This window comes from Drosophila suzukii (genome assembly GCF_043229965.1).
Source record: "Drosophila suzukii chromosome 2 unlocalized genomic scaffold, CBGP_Dsuzu_IsoJpt1.0 scf_2c, whole genome shotgun sequence".
NCBI classification, from domain to species: domain Eukaryota; kingdom Metazoa; phylum Arthropoda; class Insecta; order Diptera; family Drosophilidae; genus Drosophila; species Drosophila suzukii.
The window spans coordinates 2,565,753-2,572,527 of record NW_027255896.1 but is presented as its reverse complement, the minus strand read 5'-3'; positions in this window follow the sequence as shown (position 1 = coordinate 2,572,527).

Sequence of the window (6,775 nt, the reverse complement as noted above, 5' to 3'; positions counted from 1 at the left end):
TGTCTGTCTGTCTGTCTGTCTGTCTGTCTGTCTGTCTGTCTGTCTGTCTGTCTGTCTGTCTGTCTGTCTGTCTGTCTGTCTGTCTGTCTGTCTGTCTGTCTGTCTGTCTGTCTGTCTGTCTGTCTGTCTGTCTGTCTGTCTGTCTGTCTGTCTGTCTGTCTGTCTGTCTGTCTGTCTGTCTGTCTGTCTGTCTGTCTGTCTGTCTGTCTGTCTGTCTGTCTGTCTGTCTGTCTGTCTGTCTGTCTGTCTGTCTGTCTGTCTGTCTGTCTGTCTGTCTGTCTGTCTGTCTGTCTGTCTGTCTGTCTGTCTGTCTGTCTGTCTGTCTGTCTGTCTGTCTGTCTGTCTGTCTGTCTGTCTGTCTGTCTGTCTGTCTGTCTGTCTGTCTGTCTGTCTGTCTGTCTGTCTGTCTGTCTGTCTGTCTGTCTGTCTGTCTGTCTGTCTGTCTGTCTGTCTGTCTGTCTGTCTGTCTGTCTGTCTGTCTGTCTGTCTGTCTGTCTGTCTGTCTGTCTGTCTGTCTGTCTGTCTGTCTGTCTGTCTGTCTGTCTGTCTGTCTGTCTGTCTGTCTGTCTGTCTGTCTGTCTGTCTGTCTGTCTGTCTGTCTGTCTGTCTGTCTGTCTGTCTGTCTGTCTGTCTGTCTGTCTGTCTGTCTGTCTGTCTGTCTGTCTGTCTGTCTGTCTGTCTGTCTGTCTGTCTGTCTGTCTGTCTGTCTGTCTGTCTGTCTGTCTGTCTGTCTGTCTGTCTGTCTGTCTGTCTGTCTGTCTGTCTGTCTGTCTGTCTGTCTGTCTGTCTGTCTGTCTGTCTGTCTGTCTGTCTGTCTGTCTGTCTGTCTGTCTGTCTGTCTGTCTGTCTGTCTGTCTGTCTGTCTGTCTGTCTGTCTGTCTGTCTGTCTGTCTGTCTGTCTGTCTGTCTGTCTGTCTGTCTGTCTGTCTGTCTGTCTGTCTGTCTGTCTGTCTGTCTGTCTGTCTGTCTGTCTGTCTGTCTGTCTGTCTGTCTGTCTGTCTGTCTGTCTGTCTGTCTGTCTGTCTGTCTGTCTGTCTGTCTGTCTGTCTGTCTGTCTGTCTGTCTGTCTGTCTGTCTGTCTGTCTGTCTGTCTGTCTGTCTGTCTGTCTGTCTGTCTGTCTGTCTGTCTGTCTGTCTGTCTGTCTGTCTGTCTGTCTGTCTGTCTGTCTGTCTGTCTGTCTGTCTGTCTGTCTGTCTGTCTGTCTGTCTGTCTGTCTGTCTGTCTGTCTGTCTGTCTGTCTGTCTGTCTGTCTGTCTGTCTGTCTGTCTGTCTGTCTGTCTGTCTGTCTGTCTGTCTGTCTGTCTGTCTGTCTGTCTGTCTGTCTGTCTGTCTGTCTGTCTGTCTGTCTGTCTGTCTGTCTGTCTGTCTGTCTGTCTGTCTGTCTGTCTGTCTGTCTGTCTGTCTGTCTGTCTGTCTGTCTGTCTGTCTGTCTGTCTGTCTGTCTGTCTGTCTGTCTGTCTGTCTGTCTGTCTGTCTGTCTGTCTGTCTGTCTGTCTGTCTGTCTGTCTGTCTGTCTGTCTGTCTGTCTGTCTGTCTGTCTGTCTGTCTGTCTGTCTGTCTGTCTGTCTGTCTGTCTGTCTGTCTGTCTGTCTGTCTGTCTGTCTGTCTGTCTGTCTGTCTGTCTGTCTGTCTGTCTGTCTGTCTGTCTGTCTGTCTGTCTGTCTGTCTGTCTGTCTGTCTGTCTGTCTGTCTGTCTGTCTGTCTGTCTGTCTGTCTGTCTGTCTGTCTGTCTGTCTGTCTGTCTGTCTGTCTGTCTGTCTGTCTGTCTGTCTGTCTGTCTGTCTGTCTGTCTGTCTGTCTGTCTGTCTGTCTGTCTGTCTGTCTGTCTGTCTGTCTGTCTGTCTGTCTGTCTGTCTGTCTGTCTGTCTGTCTGTCTGTCTGTCTGTCTGTCTGTCTGTCTGTCTGTCTGTCTGTCTGTCTGTCTGTCTGTCTGTCTGTCTGTCTGTCTGTCTGTCTGTCTGTCTGTCTGTCTGTCTGTCTGTCTGTCTGTCTGTCTGTCTGTCTGTCTGTCTGTCTGTCTGTCTGTCTGTCTGTCTGTCTGTCTGTCTGTCTGTCTGTCTGTCTGTCTGTCTGTCTGTCTGTCTGTCTGTCTGTCTGTCTGTCTGTCTGTCTGTCTGTCTGTCTGTCTGTCTGTCTGTCTGTCTGTCTGTCTGTCTGTCTGTCTGTCTGTCTGTCTGTCTGTCTGTCTGTCTGTCTGTCTGTCTGTCTGTCTGTCTGTCTGTCTGTCTGTCTGTCTGTCTGTCTGTCTGTCTGTCTGTCTGTCTGTCTGTCTGTCTGTCTGTCTGTCTGTCTGTCTGTCTGTCTGTCTGTCTGTCTGTCTGTCTGTCTGTCTGTCTGTCTGTCTGTCTGTCTGTCTGTCTGTCTGTCTGTCTGTCTGTCTGTCTGTCTGTCTGTCTGTCTGTCTGTCTGTCTGTCTGTCTGTCTGTCTGTCTGTCTGTCTGTCTGTCTGTCTGTCTGTCTGTCTGTCTGTCTGTCTGTCTGTCTGTCTGTCTGTCTGTCTGTCTGTCTGTCTGTCTGTCTGTCTGTCTGTCTGTCTGTCTGTCTGTCTGTCTGTCTGTCTGTCTGTCTGTCTGTCTGTCTGTCTGTCTGTCTGTCTGTCTGTCTGTCTGTCTGTCTGTCTGTCTGTCTGTCTGTCTGTCTGTCTGTCTGTCTGTCTGTCTGTCTGTCTGTCTGTCTGTCTGTCTGTCTGTCTGTCTGTCTGTCTGTCTGTCTGTCTGTCTGTCTGTCTGTCTGTCTGTCTGTCTGTCTGTCTGTCTGTCTGTCTGTCTGTCTGTCTGTCTGTCTGTCTGTCTGTCTGTCTGTCTGTCTGTCTGTCTGTCTGTCTGTCTGTCTGTCTGTCTGTCTGTCTGTCTGTCTGTCTGTCTGTCTGTCTGTCTGTCTGTCTGTCTGTCTGTCTGTCTGTCTGTCTGTCTGTCTGTCTGTCTGTCTGTCTGTCTGTCTGTCTGTCTGTCTGTCTGTCTGTCTGTCTGTCTGTCTGTCTGTCTGTCTGTCTGTCTGTCTGTCTGTCTGTCTGTCTGTCTGTCTGTCTGTCTGTCTGTCTGTCTGTCTGTCTGTCTGTCTGTCTGTCTGTCTGTCTGTCTGTCTGTCTGTCTGTCTGTCTGTCTGTCTGTCTGTCTGTCTGTCTGTCTGTCTGTCTGTCTGTCTGTCTGTCTGTCTGTCTGTCTGTCTGTCTGTCTGTCTGTCTGTCTGTCTGTCTGTCTGTCTGTCTGTCTGTCTGTCTGTCTGTCTGTCTGTCTGTCTGTCTGTCTGTCTGTCTGTCTGTCTGTCTGTCTGTCTGTCTGTCTGTCTGTCTGTCTGTCTGTCTGTCTGTCTGTCTGTCTGTCTGTCTGTCTGTCTGTCTGTCTGTCTGTCTGTCTGTCTGTCTGTCTGTCTGTCTGTCTGTCTGTCTGTCTGTCTGTCTGTCTGTCTGTCTGTCTGTCTGTCTGTCTGTCTGTCTGTCTGTCTGTCTGTCTGTCTGTCTGTCTGTCTGTCTGTCTGTCTGTCTGTCTGTCTGTCTGTCTGTCTGTCTGTCTGTCTGTCTGTCTGTCTGTCTGTCTGTCTGTCTGTCTGTCTGTCTGTCTGTCTGTCTGTCTGTCTGTCTGTCTGTCTGTCTGTCTGTCTGTCTGTCTGTCTGTCTGTCTGTCTGTCTGTCTGTCTGTCTGTCTGTCTGTCTGTCTGTCTGTCTGTCTGTCTGTCTGTCTGTCTGTCTGTCTGTCTGTCTGTCTGTCTGTCTGTCTGTCTGTCTGTCTGTCTGTCTGTCTGTCTGTCTGTCTGTCTGTCTGTCTGTCTGTCTGTCTGTCTGTCTGTCTGTCTGTCTGTCTGTCTGTCTGTCTGTCTGTCTGTCTGTCTGTCTGTCTGTCTGTCTGTCTGTCTGTCTGTCTGTCTGTCTGTCTGTCTGTCTGTCTGTCTGTCTGTCTGTCTGTCTGTCTGTCTGTCTGTCTGTCTGTCTGTCTGTCTGTCTGTCTGTCTGTCTGTCTGTCTGTCTGTCTGTCTGTCTGTCTGTCTGTCTGTCTGTCTGTCTGTCTGTCTGTCTGTCTGTCTGTCTGTCTGTCTGTCTGTCTGTCTGTCTGTCTGTCTGTCTGTCTGTCTGTCTGTCTGTCTGTCTGTCTGTCTGTCTGTCTGTCTGTCTGTCTGTCTGTCTGTCTGTCTGTCTGTCTGTCTGTCTGTCTGTCTGTCTGTCTGTCTGTCTGTCTGTCTGTCTGTCTGTCTGTCTGTCTGTCTGTCTGTCTGTCTGTCTGTCTGTCTGTCTGTCTGTCTGTCTGTCTGTCTGTCTGTCTGTCTGTCTGTCTGTCTGTCTGTCTGTCTGTCTGTCTGTCTGTCTGTCTGTCTGTCTGTCTGTCTGTCTGTCTGTCTGTCTGTCTGTCTGTCTGTCTGTCTGTCTGTCTGTCTGTCTGTCTGTCTGTCTGTCTGTCTGTCTGTCTGTCTGTCTGTCTGTCTGTCTGTCTGTCTGTCTGTCTGTCTGTCTGTCTGTCTGTCTGTCTGTCTGTCTGTCTGTCTGTCTGTCTGTCTGTCTGTCTGTCTGTCTGTCTGTCTGTCTGTCTGTCTGTCTGTCTGTCTGTCTGTCTGTCTGTCTGTCTGTCTGTCTGTCTGTCTGTCTGTCTGTCTGTCTGTCTGTCTGTCTGTCTGTCTGTCTGTCTGTCTGTCTGTCTGTCTGTCTGTCTGTCTGTCTGTCTGTCTGTCTGTCTGTCTGTCTGTCTGTCTGTCTGTCTGTCTGTCTGTCTGTCTGTCTGTCTGTCTGTCTGTCTGTCTGTCTGTCTGTCTGTCTGTCTGTCTGTCTGTCTGTCTGTCTGTCTGTCTGTCTGTCTGTCTGTCTGTCTGTCTGTCTGTCTGTCTGTCTGTCTGTCTGTCTGTCTGTCTGTCTGTCTGTCTGTCTGTCTGTCTGTCTGTCTGTCTGTCTGTCTGTCTGTCTGTCTGTCTGTCTGTCTGTCTGTCTGTCTGTCTGTCTGTCTGTCTGTCTGTCTGTCTGTCTGTCTGTCTGTCTGTCTGTCTGTCTGTCTGTCTGTCTGTCTGTCTGTCTGTCTGTCTGTCTGTCTGTCTGTCTGTCTGTCTGTCTGTCTGTCTGTCTGTCTGTCTGTCTGTCTGTCTGTCTGTGTCTGTCTGTCTGTCTGTCTGTCTGTCTGTCTGTCTGTCTGTCTGTCTGTCTGTCTGTCTGTCTGTCTGTCTGTCTGTCTGTCTGTCTGTCTGTCTGTCTGTCTGTCTGTCTGTCTGTCTGTCTGTCTGTCTGTCTGTCTGTCTGTCTGTCTGTCTGTCTGTCTGTCTGTCTGTCTGTCTGTCTGTCTGTCTGTCTGTCTGTCTGTCTGTCTGTCTGTCTGTCTGTCTGTCTGTCTGTCTGTCTGTCTGTCTGTCTGTCTGTCTGTCTGTCTGTCTGTCTGTCTGTCTGTCTGTCTGTCTGTCTGTCTGTCTGTCTGTCTGTCTGTCTGTCTGTCTGTCTGTCTGTCTGTCTGTCTGTCTGTCTGTCTGTCTGTCTGTCTGTCTGTCTGTCTGTCTGTCTGTCTGTCTGTCTGTCTGTCTGTCTGTCTGTCTGTCTGTCTGTCTGTCTGTCTGTCTGTCTGTCTGTCTGTCTGTCTGTCTGTCTGTCTGTCTGTCTGTCTGTCTGTCTGTCTGTCTGTCTGTCTGTCTGTCTGTCTGTCTGTCTGTCTGTCTGTCTGTCTGTCTGTCTGTCTGTCTGTCTGTCTGTCTGTCTGTCTGTCTGTCTGTCTGTCTGTCTGTCTGTCTGTCTGTCTGTCTGTCTGTCTGTCTGTCTGTCTGTCTGTCTGTCTGTCTGTCTGTCTGTCTGTCTGTCTGTCTGTCTGTCTGTCTGTCTGTCTGTCTGTCTGTCTGTCTGTCTGTCTGTCTGTCTGTCTGTCTGTCTGTCTGTCTGTCTGTCTGTCTGTCTGTCTGTCTGTCTGTCTGTCTGTCTGTCTGTCTGTCTGTCTGTCTGTCTGTCTGTCTGTCTGTCTGTCTGTCTGTCTGTCTGTCTGTCTGTCTGTCTGTCTGTCTGTCTGTCTGTCTGTCTGTCTGTCTGTCTGTCTGTCTGTCTGTCTGTCTGTCTGTCTGTCTGTCTGTCTGTCTGTCTGTCTGTCTGTCTGTCTGTCTGTCTGTCTGTCTGTCTGTCTGTCTGTCTGTCTGTCTGTCTGTCTGTCTGTCTGTCTGTCTGTCTGTCTGTCTGTCTGTCTGTCTGTCTGTCTGTCTGTCTGTCTGTCTGTCTGTCTGTCTGTCTGTCTGTCTGTCTGTCTGTCTGTCTGTCTGTCTGTCTGTCTGTCTGTCTGTCTGTCTGTCTGTCTGTCTGTCTGTCTGTCTGTCTGTCTGTCTGTCTGTCTGTCTGTCTGTCTGTCTGTCTGTCTGTCTGTCTGTCTGTCTGTCTGTCTGTCTGTCTGTCTGTCTGTCTGTCTGTCTGTCTGTCTGTCTGTCTGTCTGTCTGTCTGTCTGTCTGTCTGTCTGTCTGTCTGTCTGTCTGTCTGTCTGTCTGTCTGTCTGTCTGTCTGTCTGTCTGTCTGTCTGTCTGTCTGTCTGTCTGTCTGTCTGTCTGTCTGTCTGTCTGTCTGTCTGTCTGTCTGTCTGTCTGTCTGTCTGTCTGTCTGTCTGTCTGTCTGTCTGTCTGTCTGTCTGTCTGTCTGTCTGTCTGTCTGTCTGTCTGTCTGTCTGTCTGTCTGTCTGTCTGTCTGTCTGTCTGTCTGTCTGTCTGTCTGTCTGTCTGTCTGTCTGTCTGTCTGTCTGTCTGTCTGTCTGTCTGTCTGTCTGTCTGTCTGTCTGTCTGTCTGTCTGTCTGTCTGTCTGTCTGTCTGTCTGTCTGTCTGTCTGTCTGTCTGTCTGTCT